Source organism: Pongo abelii, chromosome 8, assembly GCF_028885655.2.
Source record: "Pongo abelii isolate AG06213 chromosome 8, NHGRI_mPonAbe1-v2.0_pri, whole genome shotgun sequence".
NCBI classification, from domain to species: Eukaryota; Metazoa; Chordata; class Mammalia; order Primates; family Hominidae; genus Pongo; species Pongo abelii.
Genome location: NC_071993.2, coordinates 75,376,674 through 75,397,156, shown reverse-complemented (window position 1 = coordinate 75,397,156; position 20,483 = coordinate 75,376,674). Strand labels below are relative to the sequence as shown.

Here is a 20,483-nt window from a genome sequence, read left to right as displayed (position 1 = left end):
TTTTGTTTTAATGTGATCAGCAGGTGCTAGGACCCAATCTGTTGGGTTCGCCTTAAGCAGCACTTATTCAGCTATTGCCTGCAGAACTCGCGAGGGCAGGATGAGATCAACCCCACTGTGTGGTCTTAGGTCACCCTTCAAGGCTTCTGGTTTTAGTCAGTTGAACAAATCTCATTTACCATAAAGGTTTACTTTAGAAAGGCTGGTGACTCTCAAGTTTCTGAATTAAACTGGCTCAGGACATATAGCTGGGTGTATTATTAATTTGGTAAGACTGTCATGGCCTGCAAGGAAAAAATCTGTAGCAAATTCTGTCTTCTGTATAATTGGCCAGTGATTTGAAGCTGACCTGAATGGCAGGGCTTTTCAGGCTGAGTCAGGGTCATAAGTCACTTCAATTAAAGTATAGAACAAATTTCATACCACCTTTCTTACCTTTCTTTGTTTTTTTTTTGTTTTTTTGAGACAGAGTTTCACTCTTGTTGCCAGGCTGGAGTGCAATGGCGTGATCTCGGCTCACTGCAACCTCCGCCTCCCGGGTTCAAGTGATTCTCCTGCCTCAGCCTCCCAAGTATCTGGGATTACAGGCATCAGCCACCATGCCTGGCTAATTTTGTATTTTTAGTAGAGCCAGGGTTTCTCATGTTGGTCAGGGTGGTCTCAAACTCCTGACCTCAGGTGATATGCCTGTCTTGGCCTCCCAAAGAGCTGGGATCACAAATATGAGCCACCGCACCCAGCCTTTTTCTTTTTTTTTTTTTCTTTTTCTTTTGAGACAGAGTTTCACTCTTGTTGCCCAGGCTGGAGTGCTGTGGCACAATATCAGCTCACTGCAACCTTCGCCTCCCAGGTTCAAGTGATTCCCCTGTCTCATCCTCCCAAGTAGCTGGGATTACGCATGCGCCACCACGCCAGGCTAATTTCATATTTTTAGTAGAGAAGGAGTTTCACCATGTTGGTCAGGCTGGTCTCGAACTCCTGACCTCAAGTTATCCACTCGCCTTAGCCTCCTAAAGTGCTGGGATTACAGGTGTGAGCCACTGTGCCCAGCCCATTTTTTGTCTTTTGAGACAAGGTCTCTTTCTGTCACCCAGGCTGGAGTCCAGTGGTGCGATCACAGCTCACTGCGTGCAGCCTTGACCTCTCTGGGCTCAGGTGATCCTCCCACCTCAGCCTCCCGAGTAGCTGGGACTACAGGTGCATGCCACCACGCCTGGCTAATTTTTGTTATTGTTAGTAGAGATTGGGTTTCACCATGTTGTCCAGGCTGATCTTGAACTCCTGAACTCAAGAGATCTGCCCACCTTGGCCTCTTAAAGTGCTGGGGTTACAGGTGTGAGCCACTCCACCTGGCCCATACCACCTTTCCAATGGCATAACTCACTATAGGTATGCTGCCCACAGAGTGCATGTCTGAGGGCTACTTGATCTACCTGGGTTTTCTCAAAGACTTGAACCACCTCTAGGTGTAAGCCAGTGTTTTTTACCAGAGATAAATTAATGCCTATCTTTCATATGCATGACCCCAGAGGGCACACATGGCACCCCTGGTAACAAAGAGTTTGCAGTTGTTAGGGCTACCAAGTAAGACGTTACCTTCTAGGCATGCACAGTAGATAAGGCTCCTAATGCCTAGGGAGGAAGATTGCTTGAGACCAGAAGTTGGAGACCAGCCTGGGCAACATAGCCAGACTATCTCTACAAAGAATTTTAAAATTAGCTAAGCATGGTGGTGCATGGCTGTGGTCCCAGGTACTCAAGATGCAGCTACTTGGGATGCTGAGGTGAGAGGATCCCTTGAACCTAGGAGTTTGAGGTTATAGTGAGTTGTGATCACACCACTGCACTCCAGCCTGGGTGACAGAAAGAGACTGTTTCTTAAAAAAATTTTTTTTTTTTTTGGAGATAGAGTCTTGCTCTGTCACCCAGGCTGGAGTGCAGTGGCACGATCTTGGCTCACTGCAACCTCCGTCTCCCGGGTTCAAGCAATTCTCCTGCCTCAGCCTCCCAAGTAGCTGGGACTACAGGCATGCCCCACCACACCCAGCTAATTTTTGTATTTTTAGTAGAGGTGAGGTTTTGCCATGTCAGTCAGACTGGCCTTGAACTCATGACCTCAGGTGATCCTCCCACCTTGGCCTCCCAAAGTGCTGAGATTATAGGCATGAGCCATGGTGCCTGGCCAAAAATTTTTTTTTAACTCTTAAAGACTTGTTTTTTGAGACTGGGTCTCGCTGTATCACCCAGGCTGGAGTGCAGTGGCATGATCTCAGTTCACTGCAGCCTCGACCTCCCCAGCTTAAGCGATCCTCCCGCCTCAGCCTCACATAGCTGGGACCTCAGGTGTACACCACCAAGCCAGGCCAATTTTGAAATTTTTAAATTTTTTGTAGCGATGGGATCTCATTATATTACCCAGGCTGGTCTCGAACTCCTGGGCTTAAGTGATCCTCCCACCTCAGCCTCCCAAAATGGCAGGATTATAGGCGTAAGTCACTGCACCTGGCTAAAAAAAGGAAAAAACAAACCAAAAAAAGACTTAATATGTCCTCTCATCTCCCATCAGCTGACAAACTTGGAGGCCCCTCCCAATTCAGCCCAAATAATTCAGGTCAGTTCTTGTTTTCAGAGGGACTGCCTGGGGGCAGTTTTAAGCAGTCCTGCCCAATTTGTCTGTCCTGCTGTGTTATGACATCTGGAGGTGTGCAAGATGTTATGTGTGGACCGTATGTGAGCTGGGACCATCCCCTACTGTCTGTGACCAGAGCTGTCAGTCAGAAATGGTGTACTCAGCAGTCAGTCTGAATTCAGAGTGCTCACTGCACCCAGAAGAGCAGTCAGGAAGAGGGCACAGGGTAGCAGGTTGGGAGAGCAGGCCAGAATGCTCTCCTCATGTTTTAGGACTTCCTCCTCCTTAGTTCAGCTAAAGACGGGGGTCACGTGCTGGGATTACAGGTATGAGCCACTGCACCTGGACCAAAGCTGCTTTTAAACTCCTCTTTTTTTCCAAAGTTTTGCTTAAACCCTAACAGTTAAATTCAGCATTTACAGGGATAAAATTGCAGCTGCAGGGAGAAGCTATTTCCTCCCTGCTGGAGGAAATGCAAAAAGGGAGGCAGAATGCAGGTGACAGTATGGCATGTGAGAGCTCTCCTTCTCCCCATTTGGACCCTAGGAGAGAAGTCTCCAGGACTGTTTCTGCTGCTCACAGAGGTTTCTGTCTGCATTCCTCAGCATCCGTCTCCCACGTGGGCATGAGGGTGCTAGTACCTGACACAACTATCAACATTCAAATCTCTCCCCTACACTCCTGTTTCCCCTGTGTAGGGGACTAGTACAGTACCTCCTGAGACAGGAAGATCAGCTGGGGTAGGAAGGGAACTAAGGATTAGAGGAGAACAGAAAAGTGTCTCCAAGTCAGTAAGCCAGACACCCTCCTCCTTGCTGCAGCGTGGCCCTGCAGCCCTCATAGACCCGCTCTGGCTGAGGGAGCTCAAGAACCCTCTCCCTCTCAGTGCAAGGAGACAGCGACAGAAACTTCTCTCATCCCACCTAAAGCTCATCTCTAAGAATTTCCAGGTCCCTTCCCCTCCCTCCTGGGGAGGACAGCAAAATCCAAAGGTGCCATTCTGGCAGCATTTTCCAAGCCTACCTCCTGATCCCTGGCTAACACATTTTCCAGTCCTTTCAGTAGGTCTGTGCTGGTTCCCATAGATATTGCTCCAATCCTCCTGACCAACTACAGGCCTCTTGTCTGTCTCTTCCAGTAAACCAAGTGACAAATAGGACCCTATCATCTTTGTTGCCATAACTGTTGGGCTTTTAATAGTCATCTTTATTAATTTTATTTTGAATGCAAACATGATGTCTTCTGCATCAGAAGCATTTGTTATTTACAGAGTAAGAGAAAAAAATAATATGTAAATAATTATAACTACATAGGCACTCCCTACCCCAGGGCTTACCCCAGGGTGGTATGATGAAAGTCAGATGGAAAAATCTCCAGCCCTAGTGGTCAGACACTCCATAGGTGAGGGACAGAGAAAAATGGAATTTCTTGTTTACGTGAAGGAGAAAAAGGCAACTGCTTCCCTCCCCTCCTAAAAGGAGGGAAGAAGCATCTTTGCTGCCTGGAGACAGGATTGAAGGATCCCAGGTTCTCTCTTTAACCTTCTGGAATATACATCTTTCTAGGAGCCAGGTCAGCTCTGGTGGCTCCAGTTTTTATGTCCTAGGCATGTCTCCAGGCTCCAGTTTTTATGTCCTAGGCATGTCTCCAAGGTCCTGGGCCTCATTTTCCCTTGAAATGTAAACACACGCTCAGAGTTAGGTAAATCTTTCTGGAGTCTCTCACTATACAGTTGTAAAATAACTTAGCTAAGGATCCCAAGTTTGCAGTGACATTTATCCTAAACCCAATTCTTAAAAGACAAAGATTCTGTTTCTCTTGCTACTGACTGCTCCTTTGGGTCACATTAGAAGCAGGATGGGTGTGGAGTGGTGACCCAGCAGTCCACGCTGCTCCAGGCTCACAAGAATTGGCTTTGCCCCCTAAGTTAGAGCTGAGGCACCATGCACTGGGCTGCCAGGCTGGAGCCTGGGGTGGTGGTGGGAAAGGGAGGAGGTGGCCTGGGCATGAGGGTTGGTGAAGGGAGCTTCAGGTGAGAAAGCCTGGTAGGAGCAGGAGAACTGGCTGTGGGGCAGTTGGGAGAGGGGATGTTTCATAAGTGGAGAACATCAGTCTTAGGTGCCTAAAAAGGAAGAAGAAGGGGCTAGAAAAGCAATAACGCAGGAAGCAAGTGTATTTAAAAGAGATGTTGGAGCTCTTTTCTAGACTGAAACCCAAGAGAATCCGAGTTCTTGTCTAGAATGGGGTTAGGTTGTTGTGTCAGTGTGCAAAGTCCCTGGAAAAACCAGATAGCCTGTGCAGATGGACCTCGCTTGTTTGCCTGGTCACACTCTGAGAAAACCTCCAGGATGCCATGGGTCAGTGGTGCAGTAATGGATGGCGTAGTGTGAAGAAGGTGGCCAGCTCCTAGAAGCAGAAGTCGGGTGACCCTCCCATGTAGAGATCAGAGCTGCTGACCTACAGCCTCAGTTGAGATTTCTTAAGGGTTGCAAACTTTACATTTGCTTTCTAAGGCAATGGCCTTGTGAACATATATTGCAGTCCTGCTGAGGAGTGGTCACCTCCACCCAGATATAACCTGAAACCTTCCTTCTGTGCCGAAGAAAAGGGAATTCGCAGTCTTAAAGTTGAACAGTTTGTGTCTTTAAAATTTCTAACAGCCTAGAAATGCTTCTTAGTAAAACTACATTTATGTGAATTGTGTCCCTGAAGTGGCTTTTATCTTTTAAAAGTTAATATTTCAGAGGCCACGGAGTCTGTAATCAACTTGAAAGCAGCTGGAGCATAGCAGACGGTCTGGGAGACCTGAAAGAGACCACTGATGCAGAAACTCAGTGATGCTTTCCAGGTTGGAACGCGAGCGGTTCATAGGTTGGGAGAGAGGGTGGGCGATGGGGCAGAGTGGCTAAGCGGGGATGGGGAAGCACCTGAGGGTGTAGATAGGCCTTCCTGGATTCTTGTGCAGGTCCTGTTTATTATTCTGGGCCACCTGAGCCCCTCTTCCATCAGTAGGAGAGAAGCAGGCAAGGCTGCAGTTTCTATGATGCTTTTGGTAACGTATATGTATATGTGTATAGTCTGGGCTAAATGGTAGCACTACACATGTTTTATCTCGTGATGCAAAGTGGAGCCCTATCCCAGCTCCTGTCACCACAAAGCCTGGGAGTGGGAGACCTCTGCTGTGCTTCGTCACCTCCACACCGACCCTGCCCACAGAGACCTGGAGTCTGGGTGGATCCAGGTTCTTTGGGGACTCACAGCAACTTTCTTCAGCACATGGCAGGGATTGCCTACTTCTGAAATATACATGATGTTAGTCATTATTTGCTCCTCTAAGTTCTGAGCTAATGGTATATTGATGTTAACAATGGTATTGGCTTATTGTCTCCATTTCACAAGACTTCCATTCAGAAGTGATTGAAAGGCATCCCATTCTCAGGGCCATAACTGTAGATACCCATTTTGAGAGCAACCTATTCTTTGAACAGCTGTGACAGTTCTTATTTTCCCTCTGTGATTTCTACATGCTGTAAGGAAATACTTCCTCTTCCAGGAAGAGTGCCTATCACTATCTTTTCAGTACGAATTAAAAACTAGGCAATCCTAGTTGAAGCTTCTGCATCTCATCTCAAAGCTTCTGCATCCCAAACTTGATGTGATGCGGGTAAAGCAGCAGCAGTCCTGACACCTTTTCTGTAAATATCTATTGTGTGGCCAGCTCATGGGAGTTAATGTGTTGAAAATAAGTATTTAGTGTGTTGTCAAATCCAGAAGGTCTAATCAAGCCCCTTAGCAAGACAAATGTTTTGCTCACAGCAGAAAAAATGAGGAGGCAATAAATGTCTAATGTCCTTGGCTAGGTATTTTGGTTAGAGAGGTGTTTTGTTGCAGATTGTAGAAAGTCTTCTAAAAATGACTTGAACAAATGAGGGATAGATTCCAGCAAGAAGCTTGGAAGTAGGTAGCCTGGGTGAGCTTGGCTCAGCAAGGCTGTCTGAGACTTGGGCCCTTGATTTCTGCTTCATCTTCCTAGTAGATGATCTTTCAGCATCATGCTTGTCACCTCATGGTCACAAAATGGTTGCATCCTCTGCAAGATCCAAGCAGGAAGAAAGAATCGTAGATGAAGGAAGGGCCTTTAAAAAAGTTTCATTGGGGGCTATGCACGGTGGCTCATGCCTGTAATCCCAACACTTTGGGAGGTTGAGGTGGGCAGATCACGAGGTCCAGAGTTCGAGACCAGCCTGGCCAACATGGTGAAACCTCCTCTCTACTAAAAATATAAAAATTAGCATGGTGGCGGGAGCTTGTAATCCCAGCTAGTCGGGAGGCTGAGGCAGGAGAATCACTTGGACCCAGGAGGCGGAGGTTGCAGTGACTCAAGATCATGTCACTGCACCCCAGCCTCAGTGACAGAACAAGACTCCGTCTTGGGGGGAAAAAAAGTCTCATTAGTCCAGGCATGGTGGCTCACGCCTGTAATCTCAGCACTTTGGGAGGCTGAGGCAGGTGGATCACCTGAGGTCAGGAGTTTGAGACCAGCCTGAGCAACGTGGTGAAACCCCATCTCTACTAAAAATACAAAAAATTAACCGGGCATGGCAGGATCCTGTAATCCCAGCTACTCTGAAGGCTGAGGCAGGAGAATTGCTTGAACCTGGGAGGCAGAGGTTGTAGTGAGCTGAGATGATGCCACTGCACTCCAGCCTGGGTAACAGAGTGAGACTCTGTCTCAAAAAAAAAAAAAAAGGGTCTCATTGGCCACACCTATGTCATATGTCTGTTAAGTTATGAGGCTGGGAAATTGAGCATGATGCTTTCCTGCCACCACACTAGAGGAAGGTGAGGGAAAATTTGATTGGGTGTGTGTGTTAAATGAGCCAACCAGTGTTATCTGCCACAAGGGATCACAATAAAATATCACTGAATAGGATGGGCCACTGAGGTATGCCTCTCAGAAATGAAGTAGGGCTAGTAGAAGGCTTTGGCAGTGTATGGTCCTTCTTCCTAGGTGAGGAGAAGGTCATGGGGACTGATGCCTGGTCAAATAGGCTATGGGAGTTGGGAAAAGAAAAGTCAGGATTGGCCGGGTGCAGTGGCTCACACCTGTAATCCCAGCTCTTTGGGAGCCCAAGGCGGGTGGATCACCTGAGGTCGGGAGTTCAAGACCAGCCTGACCAACATGGAGAAACCCTGTCTCTACTAAAAATACAAAATCAGCTGGGCATGGTGGCACATGCCTATAATCCTGCCGAGACCAGCTTGGTCGTGGAGACCCCAACCCAGCAACACTAGAGGAATAAAGACACAGACACAGAAATAGAGTGCAAAGTGGGATCGGGGGGCTAACAGCCTTCAGAGCTGAGAGCCTCAAACAGAGTTTGACCCACCTATTTATTGACAGTAAGCCCGTGATAAACATCGTTTCTGCAGTTTATAGATTAACTAAAAGTATTCTTCACAAGAACAAAGGGACAGGCCCTGGCTTGTTATCTGCAGCAGGAACATGTCCTTAAGGCACAGATCGCTCATACCATAGTTTGTGGTTTAGGAACACCTTGAGCATTTTTCGCCCTGGGTGGGCCAGGTGTTCCTTGCCCTTATTCCGGTAAACCAGCAGTCTCCAGCATGAGCGTCATAGCCATCATGAGCATGTCACAGTGCTGCAGAGATCTTGTTTATGGCCAGTCTTGAGGACTGTTCCTAGCATGTCCCCCTTTTTGTTTTTGCACGGCAATGAAAACAAAGGCAGCTTTATAATGGTGAGCTACTTTTCCCAGGAGTCGGGATTTGCATCTTCAGACTACACAAAGACAAACAACACAGATTAATAGCACGACCATCATAGAAATCACAGAGCCTCCAAGTGTTTTTATCCATTTCGAAGGATTTATGGCTGCCAATCTATCTGCAGCTCCTTTAAGCACTCCAGTTCCTGGCATTAAGGTCAGGTGTTCCTGGAATGCTTTAAACATTTGTTCTGTTAATTTTGCAATATCCAAAGACAAGTTTGTAGAGTGTTCTTCTAGATGCTTTTTTATTCTTTTCTATTCATGCTCTGATTCATTATAAGGGTGAGGAGTGATACAAAGGTCAGAAGTATTCCAGTTGCATTTTAGCTGCATTGTATATTCCAAACTAACTACTTGATCTCCTGGCCACATTACAGTTTGTGGGAGATCATTGATTTGATTAACTATCTTTTGGTCTATTTTAGTTTGAGAGTTCCACAGCAGAGTAGAATTCTTTTGCCGTTTATTTACAAAATCTGCTGTCTGCACTGATGAATGTAGTGCAACTCCAGCTGCTGCACCAGTAGGCTCTGACAGTGATCAGTCCCATAATAATTAAGATTAAAGTAGCAAGGAAACACTGAGAGTGTCTCAGAATTTTCTGAAGAATTCAGTAATAATATGTACAGAAGGAGAGGCTTCCCAAGGATGGGAAAGCTTCACCGGTAACCATACTCCTTGAGCTCTCACTACTAGGATAGAATGATTAGTATTACAGTTCACACAAGAGAACAATCTACATTCCTGGCAAGTTACATGATAATTAGGGATGTCAACCTTTAGATTGCCCATTACCAACAGAAAAGGAGGGTGAACACAACTTTGTATCCAAATTGTATTGTTTTCAACAAGTTCTAAAATGTAATTAGGATTATATTGTGATGGCATAGTATATTGTCCTTCCTTAATCTTGATCTTATTAAGAGCCATTAATAGTTTCCACAAATCCTTATGTTTAGCTCCTACAGCAGGCCATATCATTTGAGGTTGAGGTGCCGCTATACTGCCATGTTTCCAGATAATAGGAACTCTTGCCGTACTTCTTATCATTTCTGCTATCTGATCGTTTTGCTCAGACCAGCTGAACATAGTGTGGCCGTGGCACACAGACTGAGAGGTGCAGTTTATGCTAAACATCTCCTTAGGGGACCAGTCAATAATGATTCCATAGGAATCATTGTGCAGCACCTCTGCCTGTTCTGCAATGCAATCTTCCCAAACAAGTACATTCATTTTTTCTGACCAGGTCCAATCCTGTTTACAAATAGGTTTTTGAGGGCGGTATGCCTTAATTACAGGAGCAGATTCATTATGGTAAATACGGAGACCAGAAAGCATGTGTAACTGTGCCATAGAGTGATACGTCCAGGCATTATTGCCAGCCAAAGTTGATAGCAAGGGGGTAGGCAACTAGTGGCCTTTCCCAAACAGATAGGCCGATATTCAAATCCTAAAGAAATATTCATAACAGTTCCTTCTTCATGTGGGTGAGATGGGGCTTTATCATCTGTAGGACTGGGCAACCAAGAGCTATCATTAGTGTATACCTCCAATGGGGGATCCAGCCAAGTTACAGGCTATAGAAGTGGTGGAAAAGGTAAATATGCCCAGTAAGTACAATTGTTCTCTGTGTTAGCCCTTGCTGAAGGAATACTCACGGCAATGGTGATCACTGCTATCATAGCTATCATTAAATTACTCATTGTGACTGGTTGTCCCACCTTCCTCAGGTTCTTCGGGATCCTCCCAAAACCTCTTCCTGGGTATCTGGCTCATAATAGGGCTTTAGATGTCCCAGTGGCACCCAGATTGGTTGTTGATTTGGTCCTGGAGAAACACAAGCATAACCTGCCCCATGTTATTATTTTACCTGTTTCCCAACCTTTTGTTATGGGGTCTTTCCACCAAACCTGTTGTTCCACTTCTGCCTTTGCAGCTGGCTTCTGTAAATGTTCTTCAGCTGCTGATAACAATCGGCCTTAAGGTAGGCTCAAAAAATTTAAAGTTAGCCGGGCGCGGTGGCTCACGCCTGTAATCCCAGCACTTTGGGAGGCTGAGGCGGGTAGATCACAAGGTCAGGAGATAGAGACCATCCTGGCTAACACGGTGAAACCCTGTCTCTACTAAAAATACAAAAAAATTAGCCGGGCATGGTGGCGGGTGCCTGTAGTCCCAGCTACTCAGGAGACTGAGGCAGGAGGATGGCGTGAACCTGGGAGGCAGAGCTTGCAGTGAGCCGAGATCGCACCACTGCACTCCAGCCTAGGCGACAGAGCCAGACTCCATCTCAAAAAAAAAAAAAAAAAAATTTAATTTAATAATGCTAGATTTAGTTGGCATGTGTGGGGTCCTGTAGTCACTGTCTCCTCCTTTCTGTTTTTGCAACTGCTGTTTCAGGGAGAGATTCATTCTTTCCACTATGGCTTGTCCTTGAGAATTATATGGGATACCAGTAATGTGTTTAATATTCCATATAGAGAAAAATGCATCTAGGGCTTGGCTAGTATAGCCTGGGGCATTATCTGTTTTAATAGAAGCTGGAATGCCCATCACCACAAAACACTGCAAAAGGTGACGTTTAACATAGGCAGAAGACTCTCCTGATTGGCGTGTAGCCCAGACAAAGTGAGAAAAGGTGTCCACACATACATGTACATAAGCTAGTCTCCCAAACGAGGGAACATGTGTGACATCCATTTGCCAAAGAGAATTAGGTTCCAATCCTCGAGGATTAACTCCTCCTGTAAAAGATGAGGAATGCGGCCGGATGTGGTGGCTCACGCCTGTAATCCCAGCACTTTGGGAGGCTGAGGTGAGTGGATCACAAGGTCGGGAGATCGAGACCATCCTGGCTAACATGGTGAAACCCCCATCTCTACTAAAAAACAAAAAATTAGCTGGGCGTGGTGGCGGGTGCCTGTAGTCCCAGCTACTTGGGAGGCTGAGGTAGGAGAATGGTGTGAACCTGGAAGGCGGAGGTTGCAGTGAGCCGAGATTGCGCCAGTGCACTCCAGCCTAGGCGACAGAGCGAGACTCCATCTCAAAAAAAATAAAGATGAGGAATGCACCATTTGGCAAGTTGGGCATCACTGGATAATAGCTTTAGTTTCTTTCCAGGTAATACTGTATCTGCGTTTGACACCAGAGGCATTAACATGGGTTAAATTGTGAAAGTGTCTAGCCTTAGATATTGCAGTAGCAACTAGGCCATCAGCCATTTGATTCCCTGCAGTCAAAGGTCCCGGAAGAGGTGTATGAGCCTTAATGTGAGTGATGTAAAAAGGGTGCATTTTACTCCTAACTAATGTTTGCAATTGGGTAAATAAAGTCATCAGTTGCTCATCTGTATGGAATCGTAGCTGAGCATTTTCAACTAACTGTGTAGGATGAACCACATATGAAGCATCAGAAATCACTTTAATAGGCATATTAAAAGCAGTCAATACCTCTATTACAGCTACAAGTTCTGCTTTTTTTTTTTTTTTTTCCTCTGAGATGAAGTCTCACTCTGTCACCCAGGCTGGAGTGCGGTGGCACGATCTCGGCTCACTGCAAGCTCTGCCTGCTGGGTTCATGCCATTCTCCTGCCTCAGCCTCCCGAGTAGCTGGGACTATAGGCTCCCGCCACCACACCAGCTAATTTTTTTGTATTTTTAGTAGAGGCGGGGTTTCACTGTGTTAGCCAGGATGATCTCAATCTCCTGACCTTGTGATCCGCCCACCTCGGCCTCCCAAAGTGCTGGGATTACAGGCGTGAGCCACTGCACCTGGCCAAGTTCTGCTTTTTGAGCTGAAGTATAGGGCGTCTGAAAAACTTTACCTTTTGATCTAGAATAAGAGGCTTTACCATTACTAGACCTATCTGTGAAGACATTCTCAGCACCTTTAATTGGTTTGAATTTAGTTATTTTAGGGAGAATCCAATTAGTTAATTTCAAAAATTGAAACAGTTTTGTGTTAGGAAAATGGTTATCTAGAATACCCACAAAGTCAGCTAAATGGGTTTGCCAAGTAAGACTATTTATAAAAGCTTGCTGTATTTCTGCCTTCGTGAGAGGGACAATAATTTTTCCAGGATCATATCCATGTAATTTAATGATCTGAGTTCTCCCATTTCCTATCATAGTAGTGATTTGATCCAAATAAGGAGTCAAAGTCCGTGAATTAGTATGTGGAAAGAAAAGCCACTTCATAAGATCTTGCTCCTGAACAATAACACCAGTAGGTGAATGATAAGTTGGAAAAATTAGCAAATCTAGAGTCTTCTCTGGATCTGTTCTGTTTATTGGGGCCTTATGGACTTGCTTTTCGATTAGCTGCAGCTCTGCCTCAGCTTCTTTTGTTAATTGCCGAGGGCTTGTGAAACTAGGATCTCCTCTAAGGATAGAAAACAGATTACTCATGGCATAAGTAGGAATGCCTAGAGCAGGCCATATCCAATTAATGTCCCCTAGTAATTTTTGAAAGTCATTCAATGTTTTTAATTGATCCTTATGTATGGTTACTTTTGTGGCACTATTGTAGTGTCATTTATTAAGGTCCTCAAGTAGGAGTAAGCAGTAGTAGTCTGAATTTTGCCAGGAGCTATAATTAAACCGGCACAAGAAACCAAATTTTGCAAGTGATCATAACATTGGAGTAATATTTCCCGAGTGGGGGCAGCACAAAGAATATCATCCATATAATGAATAATGTAACACTGTGAAAATCTTTTACGAGTAGGTTCAATTGCTTGCCCTACATACTTCTGGCAAATTGTTGGACTGTTTAACATGCCTTGTGGCAACATTTTCCAATGAAAATGCTTAGCAGGCTGCAGGTTGTTTACCGCAGGAATCGTAAATGCAAACCGTTCACAGTCCTGCTCAGCTAAGGAGATAGTAAAGAAACTGTCTTTTAACTCTATGACTATTAAAGGCCAGTTTTTGGCTGGGCGCGGTGGCTCACGCCTGTAATCCCAGCACTTTGGGAGGCCAAAGCAGGCGGATCACGAGGTCAGGAGATTGAGTCCATCCTGGCTAACACGGTGAAACCCCATCTCTACTAAAAATACAAAAAATTATCCGGTCGTGGCGGTGGGTGCCTGTAGTCCCAGCTACTTGGGAGGCTGAGGCAGGAGAATGGCATGAACCTGGGAGGCGGAGCTTGCAGTGAGCTGAGATGGTGTCACTGCACTCCAGCCTGGGCGACAGAGTGAGACTCCATCTCAAAACAAAAAAACAAACAAACAAAAGGCCAATTTTTTGGAATCATAGCAGGAGAAGGCAGTCCTGGCTGTAATGCCCCCTAGGTTGTATAACTGAATTAATGGCCCTTAAGTCAGTTAACATTCTCCATTTACCTGATTTTTTCTTAATTACAAAAACTGGGGAATTCTAAGGGGATTCCCTTTTGAAGCTGTTTTTTGAGTAATTCATTTAAAGCCTCCAGTTTCTCTTTACTCAGCGGCCACTGTTCTATCCATATTGGCTTGTCTGTCAGCCATTTTAACGGGATAGGATCTGGAGGCTTAACAATGGCCACCATCAAAAATGGTATCCTAAACCTTGGTGAGAACTTTGTCTTTCTGCTTGAAGTGGTTCCTTCAAACCTTGCAAATTTTTTCCTAGTCCCATACCAGGGACATACCCCATTTCATGCATCATATATTGACTTTGAGGGCTGTATAATTGCTCAGGAATTAAAATTTGTGTTCCCTATTGTTGTAATAAATCTCTCCCCCATACATTTATAGGTTCAGAAGTTATAATTGGTTGAATAGTCCCAGGTTGTCCGTTGGACCCTTCACAATGCAAAATATAACTACTTTGATGTACTTCAGGGGCTTTACCAACTCCAACTATGTTAAATTGAGTGGGTTGAACTGGCCATGCAGACGGCCAGTGCTGTAGAGAAATGATTGAAATGTCTGCTCCTGTATCTAGCAAACCTTTAAATTTCTTTCCCTGAATAGTTATTTCACAGGTAGGATGTTTATCCGTAATTTGATTTACCCAGTAGGCGGCTTTCCCTTGTTTATTTGTCCCGCAAAATCCCCCTGTTCTTTTAGTTTCACTTTTTCCTAGTCCCACATACAGTAAAATCAGAAGCTGCGCTATATGCTCTCCCGGTTCTGCCTTCCAAGGAACAGAGGTAGATAAAATGATTTGAATTTCCCCATTACAATCCCAGTCAATTACTCCTGTATGAACCTGCACTCCTTTTAAATTTAAACTAGATCTTCCCAGAAGTAGTCTTACCGTTCCTGCTGGCAGGGGTCCGCAGACTCCTGTTGGTACTTTCTGTGGCGGCTCTCCAGGCAGACTCACAGCCCTGGTGCAACACAGTCTACTGTGACACTACCGGCTGTGGCGGGGGACAAGCATTGTATAGGGGTGAGGGAGTGGCCTGAGCTGGGAATGCCCCGGTTTGGAACGGGGCCCAGGACGGGCCCCTCATGGCATTTCCCGAAATCGGTTTTCTGTCTTTATCAAATTTAGAATGACACTGATTGGACCAATGCTTTCCTTTTTTTTTTTTTTGAGGCGGAGTCTTGCTCTGTCACCCAGGCTGGAGTGCAGTGGCGCGATCTCGGTCACTGCAAGCTCCGCCTCCTGGGTTCACGCCATTTTCCAGCCTCAGCCTCCCGAGTAGCTGGGACTACAGGCGCCCGCCACCACGCCCGGCTATTTTTTTTGTATTTTTAGTAGAGACGGGGTTTCACCGTGTTAGCCAGGATGGTCTCGATCTCCTGACCTCGTGATCCGCCCGCCTCAGCCTCCTAAAGTGCTGGGATTACCCACCGTGCCTGGCCCAATGCTTTCCTTTTTTACACTTCAGGCACAGACCTGGTTCATACTGATTGATAGCCTGTTTAAACTCTTCGAGTAATTTAGAGGGAAAAGGCTCAAATGTAGCCATAACATTCCCCTGTTGATCTGGGGGGTGTATCCTAACAGGGAACTGCCAAGCCTCTAAATCACCCTCTCTTCTAGCTTTCTGAATTCCTGCCTGAATAGAACTGAGGGTGGTTGCTCGGGGTGCTGTTCTAACAGCCACTGGGGTGACTACTTTTTGCCCAGTGTCCTCCGGAAAAGAAAGATCCAGAGGGTCAGGCCATTCTCCATCTTCAAGGTATTGAGGGGGTGCCAAGGGGCAGGGACAAGCTTCCCCTTCTTGGGTCTCTTTAAGTGGTTGACAGATCTGTTCGTTTATCTCTTCCACAACATTATCAAACTCCCCCTCTCCTTCATCTCCTTCCTCCTCATTGTCAGTGTGAAAGGTTCCAAGGTGGAACGAATCAGAGCCCACACTGACCAGACAGTTACAGGAATATCCTCAGCACTATCCTTATATGCCTTTTTGAGTGCGCTGCCTACCTTCTTCCAGACCTCTACATCCATAGTTCCTCAGTTCGGAAACCAGGGGCAATATTTCTCTACCACACTGAAAAGCCGCATAAGGCGGCTAGTGCTAACCTTCACTCCTTCTCTGAGGAGCTGCTGAAGCAGACTCAAATAAGCCTCGTGCCTGTTTGACCCTTGTCTAATTTTTGCCCTGATGCTTCTAAGCTCCCTGTTTTATTCATCACGGGGATTGCTTAAGAGTACTCGGGTGTCCTCCAGTGTAGTTCCACGTTCTCCAACCATCGCTCTGGCGACCCTTCGACCCGGGTTCAAGCCCCACATTTGGGTGCTGCTTGCTGAGACCAGCTCGGTCGTGGAGACCCCAATCCAGTGGTGCTAGAGGAATAAAGACACAGACACAGAAATAGAGTGCAAAGTGGGATCGGGGGGCTAACAGCCTTCAGAGCTGAGAGCCTCGAACAGAGTTTGATCCACCTATTTATTGATAGTAAGCCCGAGATAAACATCGTTTCTGCAGTTTATAGATTAACAAAGTATTCTTCGCAAGAACAAAGGGACAGGCTCTGGCTAGTTATCTGCAGCAGGAACATGTCCTTAAGGCACAGATCACTCATGCCATAGTTTGTGGTTTAGGAACACCTTGAGCATTTTCCGCCCTGGGTGGGCCAGGTGTTCCTTGCCCTTATTCCGGTAAACCAGCAGTCTCCAGCATGAGCGTCATAGCCATCATGAGCATGTCACAGTGCTGCAGAGATCTTGTTTATGGCCAGTCTTGGGGCCTGTTCCTAGCATAATCCCAGCTACTCAGGAGGCTAAGGCAAGAGAATCTCCTGAACCCAGGAGGCAGTTTGCACTCCAGCCTGGGCAACAAGAATGAAACTCCATCTCAAAAAAAGAAAAGTCAGAATTGGCCAAGAAATCTATCCATGTGCCTAACTGGTGCCCTACAGGAGAAACTTCAAGTACTAGTAATGACATGGAACAGGGTCTGATCAAGTTAGTATCTTAATTTGGGAAGAAAAGTTAAAAAGTGCTGATATCAGTAGAACTGACACGTGTCAAATCTATTCCAGGTATTTTCAGATTGTTTTCCCACAGTAACCTTTTAGCCAGATACTATTATTCATCTTGAAGAGTTGAGGTCACTAATTAATACTCAAAGAGGGTACACTGACAGTAAGTGGAAGTAGAGAATGTGAGCCCAGGTCTACCTGACCAACTCCACTGTTCCTTTATTTATCCTGTGCTGCCTTGGTGGCCCAAGGCCCTATGAGGAACAGTCTGGCTCTTCTTCCTCGTGATGGTCCTGGCCCAGGCAGCCACAGACTTCTGGGAATAGCATTCAGGCTTGGGACCCAGGAATACTGAGTTCTAGTCCTACCAATTACAGCCTCATGATAGGTTAAGATTGTCTTAACCAACTGCTGCTCTTCCATGACAGTCAAAGCCCATTGAGTGTGAGGACTGTATCCTGTTTGCTCTTGTAACCTTTGTAACTGGTATATAGTAGATAATAAATATATGCTGGATAAGGAATGATTGAGGGACTGTGCTGTTATAATGTCAATTTACTCTGAGTGCCTGATGCTAAACAATGGTAGCCACTCATTAAATGCTTATTAAATAGTACATATGAAGAAGGAGAATACATTTCCAGCTGATGGGATTAGAAAACTATTCATGATAGAGTCACTGAGCATTTTAGTTAGTCTTAAATGACAGGATTTTGAAACACTGAGGTATGGGGAAGAGTGCTGTAGGTGGAGGAGACAGGGAAAAAGGGACAGGATATGGAGAGGTACTGACTATTCAGGGAGAGGCCAATCTGAATGGAGGGAAGTCACAGCTGAAGGTACGGTACTTAGCTGAAGGGTAGTACAGTACTTAAGAAAAAGGAGTTGGTTGTCAAATATGATCAGGGAACATTGGGTTAAATAAACTAGGTAGTTGTTCGTTATAGAAGTTTTCAGACCCTTTCACAATACCACTGTGGCTCCAAGCAGCATTTCTCAAACATTTGGCATGGGGACCCTTTTCTTTGTAGAGAGCATTTCATGGAATGAATGTTCCACAGACCCTTTTTGCAAAATGCTGATCTAGTTCAGTCCCCTGTGTATGGGCAAGGGAACTGAGACCCAAAGAAGAGAGGTGACTTACTCAGGGCCACAGAGCAGAATCTGGATTAGAACCCCAATAAATACCCTGATCAGATTGCTTGGCCCCCAGTATAGGACTTGTTTGTAATGTGAGGACCATGAAAATAGAAAGGACAGCTTTAAAAAAAAATCTAGGGAAACTTTAATTTTTTATTCAAACAACCACCTTTGTGCTGGACTTTAAAATTTTTATTTATTTTATTTTTTTCTCTCCTAACTTCCTAAACTTGTTAAGTGCCGGACTTTTTACCCCCGTTTTGTACAGTGGTATTTTCTGTTAATCACCATGACTAGTCCTGTTAGTCACTGTCATTGCCTTTGTGGCCTCCAGAATCTTGGGCAGAAGAGGCACCATAATCTGTTCCAGGTTTCCTGGAGGTCAAAAAAAGGATGTCCTCCTGCATGACCATTTTTAGGGACATATAGGTACTACAGCAGTTTACAACCTGTGCCTCTCTTGCTATTTGTATAGCTATTCCTTGCCCCCAACCCTTGTAACTGGTGTGGTAGGTAGAATGGTTCACCAAAGATGCCCATGTCCTAATACCTGGAACCTGTGAATATGTTACCTTACATGGCTAAAGAGACTTTTCAGGTGTAATTAGGTTATGGACATTAAATTAGGGAGATTATTCTAGATTATCTGGGTGGATCCTGTCTAATCACAGGTACTCTTAAAAGCAGATAAATTTTCTCTGGCAAGAAGCAGAAGCAATGCAATGGAAGTGCACATCAGAGAGTGTGGGCAGATTTAATTCTGTGTTTGAAGATGAAGGGGACAACATGACAGGAAATAGAGGTGACTGAGAGAGGCTCCCATCTGATAGTCATCGAGGAAACAGTGACTGCCGTCCTCAGTCCTACAACCATAAGGAACTGATCTCTGCCAAAAACCTAAATGAGAGTAAAAACATTCTACCCCCAGAGTCTCCTGATAAAGCCTAGGCTGGCCAGCACTTTGGTTTTGGCTCTGACACCCAGAACTTCTGACCTATAGACTGTGAGATAATAAATTTGTGTTGTTTTAAGCCACTAAGTTTGCTGTAATTGATTTTGACAGCCATTGAAAACTAACACGACTGAATAAAGTCATGAACATATCCAGGATGGAAGGCTTGAAGGGAAAGAGGGTAGGAAAGGGCACCTCAGAGCCTAAGGGTTTTGGGCCAAATGTGGATTCGTTTTAGTATTATTCAAAAGCCAGCTGGTTTGAGTCATTCAGCTGGCTTGAGTCAGTCATTCCTGACTGAGGCTCCTTGTATCCCTATCCGCAGTGAGGGTGGTGGCCATGGGGGAAGGGAGCTAGAGGCTCAAAGGGCACCCCCGGGTGGGGCCACCTGTCTTCTTGGTGTATCAGCGTGCTGACAACCAAATTGTGGGGTCTGTTCCAGGCCCTCTGAGACCCAACTGATAGTCAATATTAGTGAATATATCACTCGAAAAGGAGGCCACTAACTAAATTCTGACAGGTTGAAGTGTGATAAGTAAAGAAGACATTACTAAGGATTCCTGCTGTTGAACAGCTCATCTTCCCAAGGGAAGCCTTTAGCTTTCCAGCAGAGGGTATTTCCCAGAAGGGAGCCATTTGTCTAGGAGTCAAAAATAAACATCACCATGCTTGAGAAAGAATTCCAGCTTCCATGGCAGATAACCCGATTACCCTTAGATCTGCAGCCAGCTTCTGTCTTGCTACTCTTTTGTTTCTAAATGTGGAGGAAAGTTTTTGCATTCTTTACTAAAATAAAAGGGAGACGTGGAGAGGGGCTTGGTTTACTGGCCTGGAACCTTTTTGTTTCCATTTCATTTGATTTTCTGAACCTATTTGAAGTTGTAACACAATAGATCTAATTGTTTAAAGCCATCAAAGATTTGCACAGCATCTTGTCTTTAATGAGGGGCATGTTGTTACAAATGCTTCAATTTTTCAAAGTTCAGGATTAATTTTAATGTTAAAAACATTTGGTGGAAATTCTGTACTGGATAAAAGAGCAGTTTAAAATCACGGAAGCTTCTTGGATTACTTTGAACAAAACATCCTTTTTTTAAAATTAAACTTGAGTGTACCTGCAGGCTGTTTTATTTGCACTCTGTTGTCATCCCTAAGGCACATAGAAGATACCTTTCCCACAGTGTGATTCAATACAGGCGCCCAGAAAGATGGTCTCAGATTTCATGTGTCTGGGTAATTAGTTGAGTTAGAGCAGCTCTGTTAAACCACTTGAAGGTCAATAATGCATGAATTTCTGGCAGACTTCCTAGCTCTAAGTCCATAAACACACTTGCATAGGAACTAAATGTTCTTATAGTAGAGAAAAACTCGTGTTCTAAATATAAAATAAGTAATACTAGGGATTAGTTTTTTCTTTTTCTTTTCTTTCTTTTTTTTTTTTTTTTGAGATGGAGTTTCGTTTTTGTCACCCAGGCTGGAGTACAATGGCACAGTCTTGGCTCACCACAACCTCCATCTCCTGGGTTCAAGTGATTCTCCTGCCTCAGCCTCCAGTGTAGCTGGGATCACAGGCACCCACCACCATGCCCAGCTTATTTTTGTAATTTTTAG

The 20,483-nt window shown here is 45.2% G+C and overlaps 1 protein-coding gene across 4 annotated transcripts in view; it reads left to right on the top strand.

The window, feature by feature from the left end:
• The window catches only part of STOX1 (storkhead box 1), a 73,251-nt gene that overhangs the window by 24,985 nt on the left and 27,783 nt on the right, over window positions 1–20,483 (top strand). For 2 of the 4 annotated variants that reach the window (XM_054523369.2, XM_063727376.1), the window contains exon 1: window positions 801–5,477. The exons of 1 other annotated variant lie outside the window; for it this stretch is intronic. The gene's annotated coding sequence lies outside the window, so the exon portion shown is untranslated. Of the gene's footprint in view, window positions 1–800; window positions 5,478–20,483 lie in introns of those variants that run through there. One more of the 4 variants, XM_054523370.2, reaches the window with a different exon arrangement.